This window comes from Syngnathoides biaculeatus, chromosome 1 (genome assembly GCF_019802595.1).
Source record: "Syngnathoides biaculeatus isolate LvHL_M chromosome 1, ASM1980259v1, whole genome shotgun sequence".
NCBI classification, from domain to species: domain Eukaryota; kingdom Metazoa; phylum Chordata; class Actinopteri; order Syngnathiformes; family Syngnathidae; genus Syngnathoides; species Syngnathoides biaculeatus.
This window is the reverse complement of record NC_084640.1, coordinates 11,488,666-11,511,482: the sequence shown is the minus strand read 5'-3', so window position 1 is coordinate 11,511,482 and position 22,817 is coordinate 11,488,666. Positions and strand designations below refer to the sequence as shown.

General features: G+C 44.1%; 1 protein-coding gene across 2 annotated transcripts in view; it reads left to right on the top strand.

The window, feature by feature from the left end:
* Positions 1-22,817, top strand: part of sox4a (SRY-box transcription factor 4a) — a 224,487-nt gene that overhangs the window by 186,206 nt on the left and 15,464 nt on the right. The gene's annotated exons all lie outside the window — the stretch shown is intronic.

Here is a 22,817-nt window from a genome sequence, read left to right as displayed (position 1 = left end):
TTTGTAAAACTGGGTGAACTGAACACATTTTTTCAAATTTGGTGCTGAATCTTTTTTTCCTGGCTAAATGAAAATATAACTCATGCAACAACAACAACAAAAAATGATGTAATCACTCAATTTAATATTGTGTGCCACATAAAATGATGCGGTGAACCACATCTGGCCCCAGGGCCGTTGGTTTAACACTAGTGCACTATTTTTAGGTGTTGATGACACAAGGCCATTGTTTGTTTACGGGACCGTGTCACTCCGGAGCCTGAATACCGCAAACATTTTAGCTGTCAGTAAAATCGGAGGATGCACGCAAGTAGTCGCAGTTAAAACAATAACAACATAATAACATCTTTTATGCATTAAACACGCTCTCCGAACACTGCACTACGCTGCTTTTGTTTGCCGCAAAACTGAATCACTTGCAAAGTCGTTATTCATATCTTATGAAGCATAACGGTGGGAGGATTCTGGCCCGTTCCGCCTTCGTCGGTCGTGGATTTTGCAGGGCCGTGCGAGCGGAGTTCGTTCGGATCACATTGTCTGCGTGTGAAAAGTTTTTTTCGCGGGTCACGTAAACGCGGCCCCGGCTCGGCTTTCCTTTGCAGTCACGTTCTCGCCATACTGTATACCATCCCTCTCCGTGTTTTATTGTCTTAACATCCATTTTTGCGCCTGCCGCTGGCTCGTTTGCATATCGGCACCACCAACGAGGTCTCTGTGGCGCAGCCTGAGAGTGACACAAAGCCTCGCACTCGTGAGCATGCATGATAAAGTAAACAGGGGATTATTTGGCAAAAACATCACTCAGTAGTGCTGCGAGCTGTCGAAAACTTTGCCTGGGGTGCCTTTAGGCTATTATGATTGATTATTTATATACCTCCCCATATAAGAAAAACATTGGAGTATTCATCCAGTAGCTAATGACGATTTTAGTCAGTGTCATTTCTCTATCCATATTTCCGTAGAGGTCAGCAAAGCTGGAGCCTTTCCCGGCAGAGTTGGGCTACACTCTGGACTAGTTGGCAGCCAATCACAACCGCTCACGAGCCAAACAAATTGTACATAGGTGAACTCCTCTCACGTTTCACCAATCTAAGTTAACCAGGCAGTTCTTAAAGTCACCCATTTCCACAAAATGGCAGAAATCTGTTTATATGTAGCTTACGGCACACCCGTGACCCCAGTGAGCATTGATGGATTATGAAAATGACGAGCTTCGTCATTTCTCATTGTTGACTCAGAACAGATGTCCACATTGTAGATAAACGTGGATGCGTTTCTAAAGTAGCAGTACTTTTACTTCCATTCCGTTTTTCAGTTACGCAAGCCACCTCTAACCACAAGTCCGCCCTGTAACACTTATGGAACAATATCGATACTCAATCCAAAAAACCTCCGTGATTCATGATTTTGTGGTAATCGCGCTCCTCGTTCAGTGGAAATGTTGCGTTTTTAAAAGCTGAGCGAGTTCCTCTCGTAAAGTCCAATTTACGTCCCCCTGCTCGCCGCTGGTCGGCGTCTCTGGCCTGTGTCGTAAATCCTCACCTCTGGATATATGAATGGACCTCTGTGCCGGACCTAGAGACCCTCCTCCCCCCCGGCTCGAGAGAACGAGACTCCCAATTTTCACACGGCAACCCCCTGTAAAAAAAAAAAACAAGCGTGAAGTTTGGCGTGACGTTCCCAGGAGGAGTGCTTGTGCCGACTTCCAGGTTTTTTAATGCCTTCATGTCTGTCACACACCCAAAAGTCGTACACGAGGTCTGAAAAGGGTGATTGCATGACGCAAAGTGCGTTCGATCTTTCCCAGTGGGATGAGTGGTAGTCCATGTGGAATACCTAATGCACCTTATATATAAATCTGTGTGTGTATATGTGCTAGAATATTCATCACAAAGGCAACTCTATAGCCTAAAAGCTTCACACAGGCATAGCCGGCGTATGACATGCATGCACTGTTCTTATATGGCTTTATTGATTTCCACTGGCAGAAAGAGGCAGAGAGCGATGGGGGCCAAGTGGAAGATTATTCAGAATAACATATATCTCTCAGTGGGAGTCCCGCGCAAAGTGAGTGACAGCATCTGAGCTAAATTGTGATGAAATGATTGCCTCACTCTATGGTAAAGCCGCCTCTGTACTCGGCCTCTTCTCCTCCCGCATGTATGATTCATACACAGACGCGCGGCGGATTCCTTCAAAGCTCTCACATGTTTGTGAGTCCATAACATCTGACGTGTTCATGTTTATGCTCCCGAGCCGCATTTGACATTTTCTAGATATGATAAATCATTAATGATGACCTCAATAGGCGCCCGCATCTTTGGCCCGCAGATCAATAAAGTGGTTAGGAGAGTAGGTCAGAGGGGGTCCCCGGTGGTCCGTGTCGCGCTGTGCATGTGCGCGTCTTTCTCTCCGGCCTCCGAACAGTCCCGAGCAACGCGCGACTTCCAAACATCGTCGCTAATTGGCGGTCAAACGCAACACCGGCAGGATTGCGGCTGGTTTTCCAAGATTTTGTTTTTGGTCTTTTTTTTAATTTTTTATTTTTTTTTTCCACCGCTCCAAGCGATCCCCGGGTGCAAAGCGGTGGGAGTTCCATCCATTATTGAGTAGATCCAAAAATGAAAGCAGAAACGCTCAGTGGGGACTGAGCATCTTTTGCCCCATGCAGGCGGGGGGAGGTTGACCACCAACTCCATGTGAAACCATCTTTTTACACTCACTTTATTAGGTGCACCTGTATCTTTAAAAACATAACAAGGCTCAATGTCGTTTACAAAATCTGTGATATTGCATTTTTGCCAAACATTCCTAATATACACACGCAAATAATATCATCCATGTCGAAAGGCTGAATGGGATTTTCCATCCATCCATTATTTACAATACAGTACATATAGTTCAAGATGACTTATCCAGTGACCCTGGTGAGAATAATAACTAAGATATGATTTGAATATTGCCAATGAAGAGATACGATAAATATTAGTAAGAGTACCACAGATGCATTATTTGGCTCTGTATTGTTGACCCCAAATATTTGAAGTCGTCCACCCTCCCTGGAGCTTCACTCTTCACGCACATATACTCTGTTTTACTTCGGCTAATCTTCATTCCTCTCCTTTCCAGTGCGTGCCTCCATCTTTCTAATTGTTCCTCCACCTGCCCCATATCACAATATCTTCTACGAACATCATAGTCCAAGGGGATTCCAGTCTAACCTCATCTGTCAACCTAACCGTTACTACCTCAAACAGGAAGGGGCTCAGGGCGGATCCCTGATGCAGTCCCACCTCCACCTTAAGTTCTTCTGACACACCTACGGCGCATCTCACCGCTGTTCTGCTGTCCTCATACGTGTTCTGTGCTATTCGAACATATTTCTCCGCCACACCGGACTTGCGCATGCAGTACCACAGTTCTTCTCTTAGTACTCTGTCATAGGCTATCTCTCGGTCTGAAAAGAGACAATGTAGCTCCTTCTGATCTTTTCTGTACTTTTCCACGAGCATCCACAAGGCAAATAATGCATCTGCGGTACTCTTTAAAGACTGGCACTTGAAGAAACAACAGGAAGCAGAACTGGGGGTAGCAGAAATGAAGATGTTGAGGTTCTCGCTCGGAGTGAGCAGGTTGGATAGGATTAGAAATGAGCTCATTAGAGGGACAGCCAAAGTTGGATGTTTTGGAGACAAGGTTAGAGAGAGAAGACTTAGATGCTTTGGACATGTCCAGAGACGAGAGAGTGAGTATATTGGTAGAAGGGTGCTGGGGATGGAGTTGCCAGGCAAAAGAGCGAGAGTGAGACCAAAGATAAGGTTGATGGATGTGGTGAGGGAGGACATGAAGACTGTGGGTATTCGTGAGAAAGATGGACGAGAGAGGCTTAGATGGAAAAAAATGACACCCTGTGACGCCCCCTTAATTGGGACAAGCCGAAAGGAAAAGAAGAAGAAGTCAAGGAAGAGATGAGTTTCAGTTCCATCAGTTTACCACATTTCATCTAAAAATGTAGTTCTTTTTGTTTCCAGTCTCCTGTATGTTGCCCCTTTTTCGGTATTCAAATAAGATCACCAAAACATTTCTAGCGTAGGATTATACAGCGCGTATCTGCAAATGCCATCAAAACCGACGTGTGATTAAAACCTCACACACATCATTAATTAACAGCTTTATCACATCGTATTCATTCCTACCGTTTCTGTACCAGATGTCACTCAACTTTATACTGATCGTTCGGGTGCGCACCAACTGGAATAATGAGAGGAAATGATTAACTGTGCTGTAACGATATTATTCGGTCCCATCAATCCTGCTTTGAGAATTGCCCCATCTAGTACACAGATGATGACACGGTGTTATGCAGTCGCTCGCCAGGTTTGGCAGCGTCTCAGCTCGGCGCTGCTCAGTGATTCGACTGTGCGGCGTTGACCTCCACCTCACCTTGGCAAAAACTCCCCAACCAAATGGACACTTGGCAGCCGGCACGCACTCTGGATATAGAAGCGTGTGTGCCCGCCAGTGATAACACAAACATACACACCCGTACACTTGCAGATGCACACATACACACACACATAGAGTCTCTGGCAGTGGTTGTAATGCTGTGTGAAACAAAGGGGCAGATGGTTGTCAAGCGAGCGCGCCAACACTTGCAAGGTGGTTAAAATATGCATTTGTGTTTGTGTGCAAGCAAGGCAAATGTATTTGTATGGCACATTTGGAAAACAAGGTGATTAAAAGTACTTCACATGAAACATAAATGAGCGAAAATGTCCTCACGGATGTCTCTGAGGTGGTTTTAACCAGGTTAACGCACACCCAGCAGCGGCGGCGGCAAAAAGGCTGTCCCGCAGCTCATCTGTATTTGTTTTGGCCTGCCGGTGTGGGCCGACACGCAGTTCTTTGCCAGAAGTGAGAATAAGAGACTCAACTCCTCTTTAACAGCGATCCATATACACTCCCTGGACACGTGCTGAGGTACAACTATACTTTGTATCACTACAAGCGCTTTATTAAACATTTTGAACGTTATAATTGATGCAGAGACAAAGAAAGCAATGGGACTGGATTGATTGGAACTCTTTTGGAATTGTGTGGCAGGTCTGAATACATATAACCAATATAGCCGATTCTGATTCTGATATAACCAAAATAACCAATGGGCTTCATGACCTAGAACAAGATAGAAGACCAAAAAGAGCTTCGAGGTCAAGTGTCACGCCTATAAACATTCTAAAATAGATATTGAAATGAAAAATACATGTGACATTATTCACTTCAATGTCCATATGAAAAAAAAATTATGACCGGGAGCGCGTCAAAGTTGCGGAAGTCTCATTCGACATCCAAGCGGTAGCCATATTGCCTGCATCCTCTGTTCATTATGTCACACCGGGACATTCGCCATTAAAAACACGCTGTACCACCTACTGTGGGACACGGAAGCGCTTTTCAAAGAAGAGAATGTCTCACAATCGAGTGAAGTAACCTGGGCAATGTTACCCTATCGTTTCGAGCCTTATTTAGATGATATGCGGATCATTTCTAACTAACAACAGACTCACAGAGAGTAGGTATGAGCCAGCCTGGCCGAAGCCGTGCCTCGTCCGCACTTCAGCGGCGGCTCGTCCGCCCACCTACTATGGGACACGGAAGCTTTTTTCAAAGAAGAGAACAACTCACAATCAAGTGAAGTGACCGGGGCAATATAACCCTATCATTTTGAATAATGTTTAGATGATATGCGGATCACTTCTACCTAACAACAGAGTCCTAGACAGCATGTATGAGCCAGCCCGGCAAAAGACGAACCGGGTCTTTTTGAAAAGTATGAAGAATGAATCCATCCTCCTGAGTGTTTGAACAATATCCAGCAATAAACGAGCCGGTATTTTGGCTAACACAAAAGAACGACGAGCTACCTTCCAGCAGGTAAAGCTAGCATAAACAGACGAGACCGCTTGAGCGAGCGTCTGCCACTGACGTCACTTCCTCCTTCTTTTGGAAAACAAATCCCTCAAGAGGATTTTCATGGCGGGAGTGACAAAAAGCCATATACGTCAAAATCATGTTGTGTGGTGAAAAAACGGATGGGTCCACTCCGGTTGCCTTTTTTTTTTCATTAATATCATAGTAAAAATCATGCATTTCATGACAAAGGCACTTTAATTTGCACACTCAATCCAGATGGAAACATTTTGTTTTGTTTGTTAGTTTGAGTCTGTGTTTAACTCACATGAAATGGGAGGACTGGCTAACAGAGTGGTTGGGGGGGAGGTGTTTTGTATCCACTTGTGATTAATATCTCAATGAACCACTGTTGAGCCAATAACTGTCATCACGCAAGTCATTCGGAAACTTCTGGAGAGCACAGTCGCGCTGGTCTTCTATCCAAGCCGCGTGCGTGAAGTGGAACAATTTGATTCGCAACGTCTCCTCCATTTTTGGAGCCTCCACAAAATGGCGAGTCCAAAGCTAACACCTTTACCGCGTAAATCTGGAGGGTGGTGATATGGTGGTGTGGTAAAAGGTTTACAAATCATATGGCGGCGTTCTGTTTGCTGATGGGTTCTACAAGTGGACATATTTCTCATACAGGGTTGGTCACTGTCTCAATATTCATCATAAGTTACAAAATGAAAGCAAAGATGTGTAATGTTTGACCTTTGTGGTATGTGCGAAATATGGAAACAGGTGCAGAACCAGCCTAGACACGCCTATTTGTCTAGTTTTAGCGTCAATGCTAATTTTGCACTGTGTTCGTAGCAACTTCACAAAAGCAGGTAAAATTTTAATTTTTTTTTCTTAACGACTGTAGGATGTTATTTTATGGTGGGAAGGAGGTTCCGACTTGAAATTGTCGATAACCTCTTGTGTCACGTTCATTAGCATAGCACTTTATGAGCGCGACTGCTACGTTGTTTGTTTTTTTTTTACATGTGCTGCATCTGCTAGCGACCAACGCATCCGCCTCCCATCCAAAGTTAGCCGGGATAGACTCTGGCTCATCCGCCGGCCTTCTGAGGACGAGCGCTATTTAAAACGGACACACGCAGTGCAATGATTTTGTGCAGATGTGTCATTATAATGGGAGGAACCGCTTTTATTTCGAAATTTGAAGGGCCCAGTGACAAACTCAACCGCATGTCTCAAGTGTAATTCCCGCTCCGATTTAATTGGCCGGCTCGAGTCCTGTCCTCCATCCAGCACACATTCCATGAACGAGACTGTCCACTCCATGTCGTTAGCCCATTCAATGGCCATCCACTCCAATCCATCCCGAGTCGTTAGCCTTGTCCGCGAGGCTAATCATCATCTCGTTTGGCTCCCGTTCGCCAAAGAGCGAGGATGAGACGGTTAAATATTCATGTCTCACCGCAGTGTAATATCCTCCTCGATAATGTTTGAACCTTTTGACCCAAACTAATCGGAGGTAATCGCACGGTCACGCCCCTCGGCGATCAAGATGACATGCGAGCGGTTGATGACGGGTTTTTTGACAGCGATGCACACACATACACACGAAAGACAAAAACACAACCTGCGATTGTTACTGTACATCTCCAACGTACCGTGACACTGGAAGGCAGCATTCCTGGAAACTGACATCATTCATTTCCCCCTGGAGGCATGTAGCGATGACATCACTCGATTAATAGTGGAACAATTAATTATGACCTATTAGGCAGGCGAATTAGATTAGGCGGAGGGGGGAAAAAAAATATATCCATGTGATAATATTACACCAGGATACATTAATGTCTTTTTGGATGAGACGCAGTCAGCTATCTAATTATAGTGATGATAAATGCCGTTTCTCATACGATAACGCGTCTGTACCTCAACCGAGCCGTTCCCGCCATTGTTGTAATTTGATTACACCGCGAGGCTGGAGCGCCACACGGTGAGAATCCGACATAAGGCAACGTGACAGCACGTGTGACGTCTTGAATGAAAGTTTCATAGAGATGACACACTTAGCCCCGTGCGCGCAGTTTTTCATCGCGCTTCGGTGGGGTTTGCGTGCGGCATAAACGCTTTTGCATTGTTTTTAAATATAGACGGCGTTGTTGCTTCAAAGTAATGGCAATCGCAATGGCAAACATAGACGATTGGACTTTAATATCGACATGTATCGGAGCGTGAAGTGCTGAGGGCAGGTCACCTTTCATAAAAACGCCTCATTTCATATGAACTGATAAATGTGTTTTAACGGTATATAGTGTTACGTGCATATTTATGAAACGCCATTTCAATTCCCCGTGTTGGATTTGAGTCTAACGGAATCATCAAGATTTCTGATGCAATATGTATAGAAAGTATTGATTCAACTCCCGTTGTCTCTATTCACTCTTATGCCTACAGAAATTTATGTTGGAGCCATAAAAATGTATCCGCCTCTGGTGGCTGCAATATATTCCACCAGGTCATTGCATGTTTTTTTAACACCACGACAACGAGGCGTTCTAAAGCAACCTAGCTAACCAACATCCCCTATCCACACGTTAGCTGTCAAGTCCGACCCCTGCCCCACCGCCTCCCACTCTACCCCCACACTCTTCCGCCATTCTCTGTCCGATGTGCGTGCACTCAAGGCCGACAACGAGGCGCTCTGAAGCGGCCACGCCGGTCCGAATCCTCCGTCCACGTGCTAGCTGTAAAGTGACTGTGACTTTTTTTCCCCATTTCTCACTCTATAATCTTTCTTTGCAAGACTCGTACATACTCGTGGTTGACAACGAGGCGCTCTCAAGCAACCACACAGTGGACTATCCATTGAAAACGTGAATTTTCATTGTGTAGGCATAACCAACTAATTGCACATCACAATTGCGATGGATAACCACCGAGTCTTACATAGGAAGATGTGAGGGCTCTTGCTGCACACCAAACTGCATTACTAGGCGCTCTTTTAGCCACACCCCCAACACCAGGAAAACTGAAATAGTTAAAAACTGTTGAATACTATCGTGCCACAATTCTGTACATTTTTCTTAGTCTTTACACATTTTCTGTAATTTTCTCAATCAATTTACTTAATCAATCAAGAGGAAGACTTTACCTCTCTCCAGACGTCATCCGTGTTTTGACAAAGTAACATATACAGTACATTTTTTTTTAATGTCATGTCATTGTCTAAGCCGCTTATCCTCAGAAGGGTTGTGGGAAAGCTTCGAGCCTATCCCAGCTAGCTCCAGGCGAAAGGTGGCCTACACCCTGAACCAGGCAACCGGGCAGATGTTGTTTTTTTTTTAAATTTAGAGACTAAAACTACAAAGAAATATTCTTGAAAAATCTGTTTTTCTACATTAACAGAGGACATTAGTACTTTATTTCCACCACAGGTGTACTGCATATCGTGTAACATGCGTGTTTATATTTAATCTGATGGAATCAACAACATGTATCTCAATTAGATATTATACATATTTAGATGTGCATAAAGAAAGAAAATCAATTTTAATATCACCAGATACACCGCTACTGTTGGGATCGGACTTGTGGGGACTGGGGGGGGGGGTCTTGCCGTACACACAAAGGAGTTCCGACTGATGAAAGCAGGCCCTCGCTAGCTAACCCCTTGCTGCGTTCTACTGACATCTCGTGTCAGAAAAGGGAAGTGGAAATACTGAAAGTGTAAGTTGAGCATCTGCACACACACGCATGCTCACAACACACACACACAAGCTCCCCACTTGCCAATACATCAGCGTATCGATCTGCTCGCTGCGACCTTGAACGATCAGACAAGTGGAAGCGCCTCGTCGGGCCCGAAGCCATCCATCGCCCTCGCCCTCCCTCGCTCTCACTCGCAGCCGCCGTAATGACTTGAGGGGAGAAGGCGAAGAGGAAAAAAAAAATAAAAAAAGAGCCCGCTGAGATGGACCTCTGAACCATCAGCCTTATGTTGCGGCCAGCCTCCCCTCTAGGCAGCAGTCTGTTCCTGGTAAAGGAGCAGAACTGGGTCAACGTGTCTGAGATGCAAGCCCTGAGTGGCGAGAAGGAGCAATGCCGGAAAATGGAAGTAGGCATAAAGACGGAGAGAACTGGATTATGTAAGGGGGCATGTATGTTGTACCCTGGAGAGGCATTTACTGTACGTCGGAATAGGGAATTTCAGTCGGTTAAAATGCTAATCAGTACGTGGATGATGAAATGTGTCCTCTTGGGAGGAAAGATGCAGTGAAGTCATGCCAGGGGGTCTTCATGAAAGCAGGTTTTAGCTGTTGTGTTTTAGTATCTGACGCATCTATCGGGACGTGGAAAGCCCCGTTTCCCTGCAGCGGAAGCCTCATTTATATGCATTATATGACGATCGTGCGATGATGACGACGATACTTGAGGGGTGCCGGGTTTGAAACCTGAAACTGTGACAGGACAACTATTGTGATACCATCCTGTATGCTGCAACTTTGTGATGGAAGAACGTCCGGGAGCCGAGCAGGCGATGGGGTTGGAAAACTGAAGAGCACGAGTATTGTACAGGGGGGCACGGTGGTTCAGCTGGTAAAGCTTTGGCCTCACAGTTCTGAGGACCCCGGGTTCAATCTGGTTTCCTCTCACATCCCAAAAACATGAGAGTGTGGCTGTTTGTCTCAATGTGCTCTGCAATTGGCTGGCTACCAGTTCAGGGTGTGCCCCGCCTCCTGCCCGTTGACAGCCGGGATAGGCTCCAGCACTCTCCGCGACCCTTGTGAGGATACGCGGCCAAGAAAATGGATGGATGGAGTATTGTACAGATGTACAGTACTGTGTACCCATTTATGTTACATACAATTTTGACTTCACGTTCTCTTTACTTTGGGGAATTTTTGAATGTACTGCCTATACTACAATATCGGGCCTTGTTGTTCAAAATAGTGATCAATACAAATGACATCCATCCATCTTCTTGGCCGCTTATCCTCACGAGGGTCGCGGTAGTTCTGGAGCCTATCCCGGCTCTCAACGGGCAGGAGGCGGGGTACACCCTGAACTGGTATCCAGCCAATCGCAGGGCACATGGAGACAAACAGTCGCACTCACAATCACACCTACGGGTAATTTAGAGTGTACAATTAATCTTGCATGTTTTTGGGATGTGGGAGGAAAACGGAGCGCCCGGCGAAAACCCACGCAAGCACGGGGAGAACACGCAAACTCCACACAGGCAGGTCCAGGATTGAACCTCAGAACTGTTAGGTCAACGCTTTCCAGCTGCACCACCGCGCTGCCTCCAAATACCTTTCATTACTATCAATATTTCAACTGTCAACAACTTGAAAAATAGCACGATGACAGCTTCATGCATGTTTTTGGGAACTCCTGCAGACAAACGCTGTATGGAAATGTAATTCTGGTGACCATTAAACATTCTTACGGCGTTCTCAAAAATAGACCTTTCTGACTGAATGAGTGGCACCCTTAGAATACTTTTTTTTTTAAAATGTCTTTTTTGTTTTTGTGAAAAAAGCCTTTACAGCCCATCATGCGCAATAACGAGCTTCGCGGCGCATCATCAGCGCACTTGGACGTACACGCACTCTTCATCACAAGATGTGACACCTGACGGCCCATTACTTCCCAAAGTGCTTTTCTATTCTATGAATTCCTCTCCTTATAGAATATTTAGACTCTGTGTGTGTGTGTGTGTTTCCCCGGGCTTGTCAACACGGCATGCATTATTCATGTTAACGCTCCATTGTCTGACGCTCGGCGTAATCTAACGCCGCCGCCCGACGGGTCCCGCGACCTTCTGAACTCGACGCTGCCCCCGGCGCGCCCGCAGCGCCGCGTTTGCAAACAGAGGTTTCGTTGCGCAATTAAAATGCGGCGTGCGGCGCGGGCGAGCGCCTGCCTTCAAGAATCACCTAAGCCGGCTTTCAATTATGCAGTTAAAAAGGTGTTTGTGAGGCGTTTAGGAGCATTAAATATAAACGGAGAACATTATGGCGGGTTTTCTTATGTTCATTTAAAGGAAAGGAATGTAAAAAAAAAAAAGGGGGGGGGCCGGATGCGACTGCAAGTTATGGTTTGTGTGGATAAGGAATTTATATTGCGGTATAAAAGTGTATTACCGTTTTTTATTATAAACAACCTCTATTGAAGTGCCAGCTTGTCAAAAGTGCGCGCTGGGCTCGCCGCCAATATTTCTAAAGGATTAGAAAGGAAGGGGAAAAAATGAAACCTTCCGTCATCAAATCTATTGTGGCTGTGGAAGACGTTTGACGAGCCAATAAATGAAAGGCTTTTCGCAGCTAATTAAGATGACGCTCGGAGGTTATTGACGGCGGCTTTATGGGCGGCTCCGGCTTAATGCACAGGTTATGTTTAAGATACCAGATGACCACAATGCATAATTTATCACGGCGCGCAATAATTCTCCCCAGCCGCCGAATAAAGGAAGTCACCGGCGAAACGTGGACGACGCAATCTCGTCTGCGTGTTCTCGTCGAGGCGGGAGCAATTATCGGACAGCAAATCAACAGCGACCACTCACTTCCTGGATCTGATCTGGCTGGACTGTAACCATGGAAATATTTGTATTTATTTATTTATTTTGTACTAAAGCACAGCTGGTCATTTAAAAACGATTCTATATTATCTTTTCATGTTTTCCTCTCACCAGGGGCACCTTGGAAACGGTCTTATCCTGCCTTTTGCGGTTGCGTGTGCGTCCCTGCGTTGACCAATACGCAATGACGGAGTACCGCTGTATCTACTACACATACTAATTATAATATTATAATTCAGCCCGTCAGTGTTTCTATTGACATGACGTGTTTCCTTTTCGTTCGGCATCCGTTGACAGGCCGCACGTTTAATCCGTTTTCAATAAACGGTCAAATATTGACAGAGCATGAACTGTATGTTTAAGCTACGCGGACGTGAGAGAATCAAACTATCAGATAAAACCCGTCAGGAGGAGTCAGTGCAGCGCTACAACAACAGTAACTGAACCTGAGCACTAAAAGCCTCATTTCAGATGTTGCTCATTGGGTTGTTCAGCTGGGTGTCAGGAAAATTCCAGGACAAAAGTGATGTATTTTAAACCCAAACATTATTTTTCAAATGCGCAATGGCTCCACCCCCTAAGCCATGTCACACAAGCTTACAAAATGGTGATTGAACAGAACAGGTTTGAAGTTGATTCTCTATCGCGTATTCATGATAATATTGGGGGATGTTTTTTTTTTTTTTTTTTTTGCCAAATGCGTCAGACTTGGGGTCTCAACTATTTCACGCAAGAATATGTACACGGAATTAAGATTTTGGACAGAGCAGGACGCAATGTCAGAACGTTGGCGATCGATGCAAAAAAAGTTTGACGCCTCACAAACTTCATGTTGAAATCCAACAGGATAAAATCGTACTGTGCATGTAGAGCAGGGTGAGTATTTTTTACTTGGAAAGATCACGAGTAATATCATTGTAATTTTTATAAGTAAGTGGCTCATAATGGAACCCAGTGCGCTGTGTTAAAAGTCCGATGCGATACAAATAGGCAAATAGATATTTCTCTTGCAAGACATGGTGCATTTACACATCTCTTACCCGATTCTTCGGCATAAAACATGACACACTTAATTTAGAAGGTCAGTGATACACTAACAAAGTGAAAGTTGTTCTCCTGGAATGTATAAACCACTGATAATAATTCAATCAAACTCAGAGAAGATACTTCTCCCTCACTGACCTTCGAACATACAGCCTTTTGTTTGTTGATATTGTCCACATTTAGTTGTACGTGCGCTCTTCCGTGAACCTTAATCCGTCGTAGACACTTCGTCAACTGTGTTTTAGGCTTTGGAAAATGAATCAACCGGCCCCTTGTAACCAAGCGAATCTGAGGACCATTTTCTTCGTAACATTAACTTTTCCAAGCGCACGCTACTGACAACCAGCGTTGCTCGTGGGACAATACGGCGACAGGGGTGTGTCAAGTCAGGGGTTAAGACAATGCGGCTATCTGATTGGCTGTTATTGACAGGTCGGAAAGGTCCATTGGTGGCTGCCCTACCATGGTAACCCACCTTTTTCTAGCCGGAGGTTTAACTGGACAATGTTTTCCTCCTTCACATTTACATTTATATGAGTATACAGGGCGTTAACATTACATAACATTAGCTTGAGTACACATAGGCAATAAATAGTTTGCAAGCCATGCAAACAAACTTGTGGGTCGGTTAGCGCTAACACAAACAATCAGTGATGAACCGCGTGAGTCTCTGTGATCACAATGTTTTAATGTTTTAAGCACGAGCAAACTCGCTGATGTTTTTAGACGTTTAGGGAGTGTTTATGAAAATGTAGAAGTTGGTAGTCTGGCTTGTGACATCCATCCATCCATTTTCTCGGTCGCTTATCGTCACAAGGGTCGCGGGGAATGCTGGAGCCTATCACAGCTGTCAACGGGCAGGAGGTACACCCTGAACTGGTTTGCCTGCCAATCACATGGCACATGGAGACAAACGGACGCACTCACAATCACACCTAGGGGCAATTTAGAGTGTACAATTAATGTTGCATGTTTTGGGGATGTGGGAGGAAACCGGAGTGCCCAGAGAAAACCCACGCAGGCACGAGGAGAACATGCAACCTCCACGCAGGTGGATCCGGGGTCGAACCTGGGACCTCAGAACTGTGAGGCCAACGCTTTCCATCTGAGCCACCATGCCGCCCTTATCTGAAATACTTTGTATTATTATATAACAGATGGTCTCCTCCTTGCGTGGCTCAAGTTCATGTTGAATCTATTCTCGACAATAGCACAACACAAGGCCATCCAACCGCCAATCATGTGCACGCACCAACAGCTTCTTTGTTGGACAGGCTGCATATGAATTGTCGCCCGATAACTCGAAAATAAAATGTGGATTTGCGCGTCTTCCAGGAAGGCAGAAAATGAAAGAAATCAATCTAACCGCGGGGTGAAGACGACAAAGGGAAATAACATCACTAACACATGTGCGTATGCATATGAGCGCGGCTCATCTGGGGCCGCTTACGGAACCGCCTCAAGGCCACCGAGGCCGTCGGCGGTTTTGCACGCGAGCGCCACTAGAAGCGGGCCATCCGACAGACACGCGCTGAGATTTACGAGGAGTCCCCCGACGGGAGGATTTTTTTATTGAGGCAAATACGAGTTCAGCACATAGACAACGTTGGTGTTATTTGCTGACACGTATCAATTTGAGCTTACATATATGTATTAACCCCCCCCCCCCACACACACACACACACACACACACACACACGCGTTTTGACCGCAGGTGCAAGGTGTATGGATGTAGTATGCATGGTGCCGCTCACCTCCGGGGGACCCGCATCTCGAATTCTGGAGCGGAAGCCTGCAGATGTGAAGTAAGCAACGACACAATGAAAACTCCCTCCCCTGGCAAATACTGCACATGCTGTTGTCATTTTGAAGTAGCGTGCAAGAGATGTAATAATTGAACTACTGTTTTCGAACGAAAATCAAGATTTTTTTGCTTCTGTTTTCGAACGAAAATCAGTCCTCGAACGCCCCCGACAAAACCCGCAAATAACATATTGCGCACTGCCAGACCAGCTGACCCACCCGCGACACATTTTGTTATTGTCAATTCGAACGCCCCCCGAAAAAAACCCGGAAATGACATAGCGCGCGCGGCGCAACCAGCGCACTTTTGTTATTGTGTATAACGCAGCCTCTGTACACAGACGTGTCCCGGTTGTGACTGTTGTTTTTCTTCTTATCGAGGACGACCGTATTAACCCCCAATCACGGCTCAGAAGAAGGCAAGTTGCTTGTTTAAAGTTATCCTGCACTTTTGTTCATAAATAAGTTTACAAGGCTGGGGGCCGAGTCGCTACAGATACGGCAATGCACTCCCAGCCTAGCGTACTCTACTACTAAAGCATACATTTTAAGCAAAAATCAAAATATTTCTTTAATTATTTTACTATATAAAATAATTAAACTATACATGTATTTCTTCTATGCAGTTTATTATCAGGAAAAGCAAAATAAAAATGCTTTAAAAAGTCAAATCTTTTAGGCTTGGAACTCATTATTTCTTTTCCCATTCATTGTAATGGGAAACATCGATGCGGTTTTCGAACAAATCACTTCTTGAACCGTTTTCTGGAACGGATTGTGGTCGAGAACCGAGGCATCACTATATTTCTATTAATCTGGTTTGTAGTGGTCATACTGTGCATCATATTGAAAGCTGTTTGGGATTTTTTGTTTTTGTGACAGAAAGAATAACAAACAAACAAAAAAGCTCTCAGTGTAATGTAATGCAAATGGAGGAGACTGCAAACCACAGGACAAGCAACCCCAAACCAATTTTTGCTTCTCCACACGCTCCTTTTCACACTGGCCGTGCATGTTTTCATGCCTGATTTGAGCACGCTGGCTTTTATTACCGAGCGTGTGTAAGGGCGTAATGCGCTAGAAAAGTGGAAGCGGCAGAAAGGCTTTCCCGTGAGGACGCAGGCTGATACGCTCCAGCGGCTGCAAAGCGTCACGAGGCAAGGAGAAGTCCAAGATTGGCGACTTGTCGATTGGCAGACATCGATTTATCCCAGGGGAGAGAAATTTGAGCGTGTCAGGCGAGTCTGTGAGCTTTGGCTACAAAAAAAAAAAACATTTCAGACACATTTTGCAGCGATTTAACTACCCGTTCAACCAATCGGTACGTCACATTAAGAAAGCAACAAAACATATTTTTCAAGATTGTAGATGATTTAACGGTTAAATGTTTGAGCTGTGTATGTTTTCGTAAAAAAAAAAAAATAATAAAAAGCTTACCTTGAATAGTGACAAATCGTGGCTAACTGGCGGCCATTATAATCAAACAGCAAAAAAGCCGCGGAGCTCATCATGTGATTGGTCCGTTTTAGTCACATGCTGTACTCACGGCTCCACGTACCGCCTACTTGGCCACTTTCTCTGTCGAACTTGCCGCATATTTAAATGTATCGTCTAGTTATTTAGGTAGATTTATTCAAGCTGACACACTTGCACGGATGCATTGGTGTTGCTTTGTTCCTTGTTATGGAAAGGAAACTAAAAAAAATGCTACCAGAAATGACCAAAATGAGCTGAGGAAACCCCACCTTGTGGCGTCCTAGTCAATATTAGCTATAGCGACACCTCTGATTTGGAGGATAACTGCAGTACATTTTCAGAACTGAGCGCACGGGTTGCACTCGAGTATAAACACAAACTATCTGCAGGAGAGGCATCGTGACGTCAGCGTGGTCGCCGAGAAATGAAAATATTTTTAAATGTGCTTTTAAAAAAATTCTATTGGATTTCAACAGTTTCTTGACACCATATCGCCACCAGGTGGCGTTGAAGCAGCACTTTTTGTTTTTTCCTGAGCTCTAAACAGCACATTGGTGATTATTATTATTTTTTTAATAACAGGATATGTTGGAAACACTTCCTGTAAATGGACATCTTTGCAAATGCTGTATTGTTAATATTCTGGGGTTCACTGTAGCAAAAGCAGTTATGGCCAACTGCTTTTATGTATCTCGTTGCGGTTGCAAAACTCCTCTCTTCATTGCTTTTTTTTTTTTTATTTGGGGGGAGGGGGTGGGACTGTGATTCCTAATTGGCTGTTGTTGAGTTTTGCTTCACAATTTTAAAGTCCATGGCTTAGCGCAACGTTTTGTTGACCACAAAAATAAGGATTTGCCACCATAAATATGAAACAGGTTTAACATTTACACCCGTCGGTGTCGACGAGTTTCTGAGCAGGCCCTCGTGGGGGGGGCTGGGGGACACTGAATAGACCACGTAACACATGATAATCGGTCAGGATAATCTTTTAGAAGTAACTAACATTCAAGACTTTGCTGGCTTTGCTGGGAGAAGATGGAAAATGCTCAAATTAGTGTGAACCATATTTGAAAAGCTAATCAAAAATGGATGCCACAAGGCATGTCAACATCGAACATTTTGTGCAAAGTTTACAAAGAGACGATTCACTCATTTCACAACACCAACGCTCAGCTGCAATACACGTACAATTTGCGCACGATCCCGTGTCATCGGGGGTAATCGTCCAGTGGTGTATTTTTTTTTCTCCCCGCATCAGTATGTCCGCATCCATGATGAAGTTTATTCATCTTTCGTTCATTCTCCAAGCAATAAGCTTTTGATGTCCACGCGCGATGAAGCTCGGAAGATGAACGGCGCTGCGATGCCTTATTTCATCAGCCTCATTACGCGAGTTACATGGCTGATATTTATCGCTCGCAACATTTCTGCACATGTATTGGATTTTCACTTTATGTTCCTACACACGGAGTCAAACACTGACTTTAAAGGTACTTTTAGAAGAAGATTGCCACTATGACGATGCCTGATGTGTTTTGTTACGACAAGTACAGTTCAGTTGTTTTTAACTTTAAGTTAAGAGAGTCGAGTTTAGTTGTAGAAAATGTGGTCAGTACAAAAGCGAGCTTTTCTAAAATGTCATTCCTGTTATCTACATTATACACATTCGAATCTACTATTTTAAAAAATAGACAAAAAACTAAATCACATTATTATGAGATTAAGATCTCTGATGTATTTTGGGAGGGGATTGAAATGACTTTAGAGGAGCAGAGAAACACTGTTTGAATGCTATGATATGTGACTCTGCCAATTAGCTAATCCATCCATCCATTCTATTAGCCGCTTATCCTCACAAGAGTCGTGGGGAGTGCTGAAGACTATCCCAGCTATTTATGCAATCCATTTTTTATTTATTTATTGAATGGAACTAGTTTAGAATGGGTTGGATTGAGCGAGGTTGAATAATATTTAGCTCAAAATTGTTTTTTTTTCTTCAATTAAATAACTGCTCCTTCAATAATATTTAAAAACTTGTAGATGAAAATGTTGAAATGTTGTTTTTGTGGTGGCAAAAATCATAACAAAAAATGTTTATCTATGCTTGAACATACTTCAAAAATTTCTAAAAATGCAAAGAAAAATAAATTATAATCGAATAGATCTAATACCTTTCTAAAAAATAAACAAATAATAAATATAAAAAAATAAAAATTCAGGAATAACCCATTCATCCATTTTTTGCCGCTTATCCTCATAAGGGTCACAGGGAATGCTGGAGCCTATCCCAGCCGTCAACGGGCAGGAGGCGTGGTACACCCTGAACTGTTTGCCAGCCAATCGCAGGGCACATCTTGACAAACAGTCGCACTCGCAATCACACATGGGGGAAATTTACGGTGTCTAAATTAATGTTGCATGTTTTTGGGATGTGGGAGGAAACCGCAGTGCCCAGAGAAAACCTACGCATGCACGGGGAGAACATGCTAACTCCACAGAGGCGGGGCCGGGATCGAACCCGGATCCTCATAACTGTGAATCCAACGCTTTACAAGCTGAGCCTCGTTCCACCGTGCCGCCTGATTTGCTTATATATATATATATATATATATTTTTTTTTTTTTTTTTTTTTTTTTTTTTTTTTTTTTTAAGTGAATTCTTTTTTAAATTTCCCACTCCTGTTGGAAACAGTAAAACGCCAACAACTCACCGAAATGGGAAACAATCTGCGTGCAAGCACTTCATGATGCTCGGTCGTCTCCTCTTGTTCTGTTTGTTTAGCACTGGCGCTTGTGTCAAAGTGACACATGCTGCACGCAGGAAGTCATCGAGTTTGAATCCTTATTTTACTCATGCTGTATTCTAAGACAGCAAATGGAAATGAAAACATTTTTTTCCCCAATTCAATCACTTTGAAGTTAATGGTTAGGTTCCACTGATTTGATACATCTTTGACATTTGTAATTTTGAGAGTATTTTGGAGATGAAATACATCGACGCGAAAGTATGAGGTAATTACCGTCAAGTATTTACATTTTCAAGTTGCATCTGAGCGCGCTTCATTTACATATTAGCTCATTATCATGCCGTAGGAGGCTGGTGAGACTCCACGGGGGCAACTTGTTGTTCCTGATAAGAATGATGAGCGTAAAAGCAGTTAAGCACTTTTGACAGTTCTTCCTGCCGCCAAAGAATAATTTCACTTTGCCAATTTGACGTGCAGACCAAAAGCGTCTTCCGCCGAACCCAAAGTTTATGTCGCCAAAAAGGTTTTGTCTTTCTTTGGCTTTGGCACAAACACCTCTCGCACCTTTCCGAGGTTGGCCGTCGCTTTTGTCGAGCATTAAAAATGCTAATTGGAATTTTGAAAAAGGAAAGAAAATACGGCGTGAGCGTCCCACCCCCAGTCACAGGCTGTCAAAATGCAATATTCCAAATTAGATTGTGTTTGGATAATCTTTTGAACTGTAATGGGTTTCCAGCCAGCGGGCATATTACTATTGGCACATCATTATTAAACAAAAGTGACACAGAACCATCACTTTGCAGGCGGCGCCAGATAAACGTTCGACACCGTGCAAATAATATTAGTTCTGCTTCCAGAGTCACCGGCTTATCTCTGTATGCTATATTGGGTTCATATCCCTGTCTGCCGGCGAGGGCCTTTCTGACAGAAGTGTCTAAATTTATGAGTAGCCCGTATGTGCTGGTGTGAACGGGTTTCCGAGTGCGCGTACGCTGCAACTTGTGTGTCGCACATTAACGCTTTTATATGTAAATGCCGTGTTTGTGTGCACGCGGGGGCGGCTCGGGTGAGGAAAAAAATAAAAAATAAAAAAGTCCGCATTCACATGTAAATGAGCGTGTGTATTCGTGCCTGTATATGCAGACGCGACCCATATCATGGCATAATGAGATCCGCCACTGTCGGTTACCCTCAGACAGAGGTAATTACGGCCGCGGTGAAGGCGGCGCGGACGCTCACGTGTTGGCGCGGGGCCCCCGGTCCCGCTGACAGGCCTGTCCATTTGGCGACGGGGATGGGAATGGGACGCGGCAAATGGGATGCGATGAATTGGAGCGGCGTCCGCGTTCTAATCAGCGCCGTCGAACCCGTGATGCGATTCAGCAGCAGGCGGACGCGCAAAGTTGTCATGGAAACGAAACAAACACTCGGGGAAAAGTAGATGGCTTCAGTGTACAACAGTTCTGAGCTCACATGTCGGTTCTGTATGTTCTAGGACAGGTTAGCTTGCTTGTTTCCGGGGGCTAAAGAACTTACACCCGACTATGTCACTTGCATGCCGTCAGGTCTTTGACGAAGAGCGTGAGCGACCTCGCCGCTGGTCTGCAACATGCAGTGGCGGACAGCTGTAAAAGCGTCAATCATCCTGATTTGACAATCTTCTATCCGCTTATCCCATCGAGTACCAGCACTGGTGCAGGGCTGCGTATCCGCTTTCATCAGGTTTTTGTATCAATGGCTCAGTGGTTGTCAAAGTGTGGGCTTCCTCTCGTGCGGGGGCGTCAAATTTGTTTTCATCGAGGGCCACATTGGAGTTAGGGTTAGGGTAGTTGAACCATAGATTTGTTACTCGCCTCATATGATATGATTAGCATATGCAGGACACAAATGGATAAATAACCAATTTTGAAATCAAAAGTAAAGTAAAAAAAAATGCTTGGAGTGGCTTAACATTATTCATTGCGTGACAATTTAAAATTTTGGTACAGATTTTAGCAAGAACCAGAGGAGGGTTTTTTTTTGTGGGCCACATACAATGATGTGGCGGGCCAGATCTGGACCCCGGGCCTTGAATTTCACACCTGTGCTCTAGCGGTATACAAAAGAATCACAGCCTACAGTTGAGTTTAACTTTTCTAAACATTTCCATTTAACTTTTGACAACTCATTGTTATGAAACATTTATTGAGGTGCATTTTTAAAGAACTCTAGTACAGTAAAGCCTCAGTTCTGAAACGTCCCCATTTTCGAACAAATTGGTTTTCGAACAAAACTTTCAAGATTTTTTTGCTTCTGTCTTCGAATGAAAATCAATACCCGAATCCCCCTGGCAAAACCCAGAAATAACACTGCCCGCTGCCAGACGAGCTGACCTACGACGCGCTTTGCTGTGAATAACCCACACCGCCGAAAAAAACCTGGAAATAATATAATACGCGTGGTGGAAGCACCTGACCCACCCACGATGCGTTTTATTGTCTATTGAACTCCCCCGGAAAAAAACTGAAAATAACATCAGACAGTGCAAGCAGTTGACCCACCCACAACGCGTTTTGTTATTGTCTATTCGAACACCCCCCGGAAAAAAAAAAAAAAACACAAATGACATTAGCGCACTTTTGTTATTCTGTATAACGCAGCCTCTGTACACAGACATGTCCCGGTAGTGACTTCTGTTTTTCTTCTTGTCAAGGACGACCGTATCAACCCCCAACGGTGGTTCCAAAGAAGGCAAGTTGCTTTTTTAAAGTTATTCTGCACTTTTGTTAATAAAAAAAAAAAAAACTTTTACAAGGCTGGGGGCCGAGTCGCTACAGATAACGGCAATGCACTCCCAGCCTAGCGTACTCTCCTACCAAAGCATTAATTTTAAGCAAAAAAATAAATATATTTCTTAAATTATTTTATTATATAAAGTATTTAAACTATACATGTAGTTCTACTATGCAGTTTATTATCAGAAAAAGCTACAAAAATGCAATTTTTTTTTAGGCTTGGAACGCATTTTTTCGTTTTCCATTCATTGTAATGGGAATCATCGATTCGGTTTTTGAACAAATCACTTCTCGAACTGTTTTCTGCAATGGATTGTGGTCGGGAACCGGGTTTGAATCTCTACTTAAGTACCTATTTTTAAATATTGTAACATGTTTAGGGACTAACGATGGTGATATTTGGAGAGGTAGGTTATTATTTTACTTGGTGTGATTGTTTGGCTGCATGCTTTTGACAGCATTTTAATAGCATAGCCCG